The sequence below is a fragment of the Gracilinanus agilis genome, chromosome 2 (genome assembly GCF_016433145.1).
Source record: "Gracilinanus agilis isolate LMUSP501 chromosome 2, AgileGrace, whole genome shotgun sequence".
Taxonomy (NCBI): Eukaryota; Metazoa; Chordata; class Mammalia; order Didelphimorphia; family Didelphidae; genus Gracilinanus; species Gracilinanus agilis.
Window position 1 is genome coordinate 464,395,690 of NC_058131.1, and position 3,579 is coordinate 464,399,268.

General features: G+C 46.7%; 1 pseudogene; it reads right to left on the reverse strand.

Moving 5' to 3' along the window:
• Positions 1-209: 209 nt before the first annotated feature.
• LOC123235799 lies at positions 210-2,792 on the reverse strand (annotated as a pseudogene).
• Between the last annotated feature and the right edge of the window lie 787 nt (positions 2,793-3,579).

Genomic DNA, 3,579 nt, shown 5'->3' on the forward strand with positions numbered 1-3,579 from the left:
TATATGGGTCCTGATCATATACCAAACTGGAAGCTGGCCTTATGCCCCGCTCATTGTACATTCAATGTCATGTGTGATATAATCACTCATTGTGTCATTCAATACGATTGTGGAAACATGCATTTTACTATCATAGTGGGGAGTGTGGCACTCTGGCTGAGACAGAATGTGTGGTGGGAGTATAATGGAGAGGATTCGATGGAGTGGGCTCACAGGTTAGCAAGCAGGCAGTCCAGCAGTTGCTTTCTAGCCATGTTCCCGAACGCTTCATCGAGTTGTCTTTCCTTTGCAAACTTCTTGACCTCTTGGAGGGGATCTCCAATACTATACTGTTTCTTAGCAGCCTTGGCTGACACCTCTGGGAGCTTCTCAAGCTGACCATTCTCGTCTTCCATAAACTAGAGTATGGGAACATTGAATTGCGAAGTGGCAATCCATTGGAGCTCAGCTTGGAGCTGCTTCTGCAGGTTGCTGGTGGAAGACTGGTTGTTAGCAATGACTTCAGGCCCAGAGTTATCATGATATCAGTGGGACATCATGGCATCTTGAGCACATTTGGAATTACTGACCCGGAAAGGAGTGGGGTTGGCTCCAACTTGTTCTTCCAGCTCAGTGAAGCCTGCCCCGTTGTCACTGTATTTGGCCATGATAAGGCACAGTTTCATCACAGATTTGACCATTGGTCAATGAACTGATGATTGACTTGTTTCATTCCACTGATGAAATTAAATTCTTAACGGTCTTGGAAGTGTTCCTCACCCTTGTCAGACCACTTTAATGTAGAGGGAGAGACTTTGGATTTGGATTCAGCCTGTTTGCTCTCACCTTCACATTGCTCATCCAGGCAGAGTGGACTGTCACTCAGGAACTTCTGGATGGGCATCAAAACAATGTTGGACATGTCCAGTTTTTGAGTATCCAGCTCTTTGGGTGAAGTGGATGGGCTGGCATGTTGGCCACCAGTGCTTCGTGATTCCAGATGTTTCATGGAGAGTGCCTTGGCACTTTAGTCGCTACCACATCTCTCATAATGGGCACCCTGGGCCATACTGTAGCCCATTGTGGACATAGTTAAGTTTAACATTCAGGGACAGATTCTTCCTGACCATCTTTGCCCTTGGCCTGCTGGGTCAGATGGTAATGGATCAACATCAGGGCTGAGACAATCAGGTCCTTGGCCAAGGAATCAGTGGAAGGGCTAATCTTCTCCCTCTTCTCTTCACAGCAGGTTCTTGTTTTGCTGCCATTGTTGCCATTCATTCTGTTCTGGCCACAGTTTTGCTTTTGGTTCCACTTAGTGAGGCTTTCTTTAAGGATGACCTCGCTGACTTTCTCAGCGCTGCTTGGGTAGTCACAACATGGCTCAGGCCTTGTTTTCCCTTTTTCTTTCCCTTTTCCCAACATCTCAGCTTTTAAGGCAGAAATTTCAAGGCTCTTGTTCTTACCATCACAGGTTCCGGCTTTCAGCTGTGCAAAGGCGGCTGCCATACACTGGGGTTTTATTTCTTTTTTCTCCCCAAGGAGGGCAATGACTAGGCGTTTCAGCATAGCCTCCATGATGTCGACTGCATTCTTTCTGCCATGTTTGAACAGATTTCTCTTTACAGCACAGACAAAGTCGCTGTCACACATCAGGACACCAGTGATGTTATGTAAGTTTTTCATGCAGGAATCGATGAATTCAGACACAATCTCTTTGGTGTACTTCAGCAGGACTCTCTTCAGCACGACACAGGCTGGGATGGGCTTGCCAGAATTATGTACTTTCAAGGTCTTCATGACAGAGACCATCATGTCAGAAGCCACTTGGTTGGCATACACCATCAGGCTTTTGCTGATGGAGTCAGCAAAATCTTTACTGTCTTTCTGGCAGACCTGTTTGTCAGAGCCTCCCTTGCTAGGCTTGGATTCAGTGTATACGAAGGCTTTACAGTCCTTCTGTTCAGGGTCTCCAGGAGGACTACAAAACTCAGCGGCAGTTACTTCAACTGCTTCGTGGGCCATTTCGGAGGCAATCTTGCTGACTGCGCTTCGGGGGCTGTTCTTGCACTTGTCTCCATTGGAGGCAGAGATGGAGTGGTGTGAGCATTTACTTCCTCCTCCTCCTCCTACTCCTCCTTCTGAGAGCTTATCCTTGATGTCCTTGCGTGCCATCTGGATCACAAGGGAGAACAGGCGGTTGACGTATAAGGAGAGGTCATCTAAGGAACACTCCTTCTCAGGAGATCCTCTTGGTGGGCAAGGTGACTTAGGTGGGGGGCTTGAAGGACACTGATTGTTGTTGTTGTTCTTGGCCTTGCCCACTTTGTGGGGACGCTTTCCCCTGCACTCCATGCTCAGTTAGTCTGTGTCGAGGCTGTAGCAGTTGTCTTTGTTAGGATGACTATGGTACCCGCCTTCTTCAAGGTGGGTACCGCACTCCAACGTAGTGCTCACAGCTAGAGGATAAGGGGCACAGAGTGTGCTAGGAGCCAAAAGCAAATTTCTGAAGGTCTTTAAGGTGCCAACTGAGGACACTGATAGGGTCCGAGGTGCTTGTTTGAGAAGGCACTCGGATCCTTCAATTTCTCTATGTCCTTGATGACAATAATTTCCTTTTCCTCCAGACTTTCCAGATCTGGCTTTCCCTCTGAACTAGGTCTTCTTTCCTTGTCTTTGTTATCTACATTGAGGGTTGATAGGTCAACAAAGCGAATCACTTTTCGAACCTGATCTTATTGTCCTGATGAGCTGTAGAGATCAACCTTGCAGACTCCTCTATGACTATGTAACCTGTCAATATTATCAGACATCTTTGCAGTAGCAGAGTGGTATAGTGCTTCAGAATGGAGAACAATTTTTCTTTTCCCTGTGAGTGGTGATCTGGTACTGAGATGATCCTACCAGACTGAGGAGATGTTGCTTCCTCCTTTACCTCTCCATACTCCCGGAGTGCCTCAGCAGTCAGCCTGAGGCTGGAATTTAACTGACTGGCATCATCTGTTTCCATGGTGATCAGTGACCTCACAAACCATGGGAGTTGGAAATTTAAAAAAAAAAAAACCAACTTTATGTAATTGTGGTTCTGTGACTTGGCCAGGCTCACATACCTCGGAAGTGTGTAGAGTGAGTTTTGGGGAGCTAGCACCCCCAGAAATCACTCTAATGAGAAGACAGGAGACTTTGATAAAATGCTGACAGGACCCAGCTTTGTTGATGAAAGAGCATATAAAGGGTAAGGGGGAGGAGAGGGAGGGAAGGGAAAGAAAAAGAATATTGCTCACAAGCTGCGAGCTCGGGGCAAAATATCTCTCTCTTTACGTGTAAGCACACAGACTTTTATAGTAATATTGACACAAGATTCCTCCCTCTCTCTTGTCCAATCCCATGGTGGTGGTGGTGGTGGTGGTGGGGTGTTGTGAAGTTCACAGTCTTGAGTGTATGATTTTCAACATTACATACCCCCCAAGACCTGGTGATGTGACTCAGGTGGTTTTTTCTTGGGACAGTAAGAAAAGTTACATTTGAAACTCCCTGTTCCTTCCTTCCTGGCTTCTCCAGGACTATCCCTTCTCAAGGCTGGTATATTTCCCAAACTAC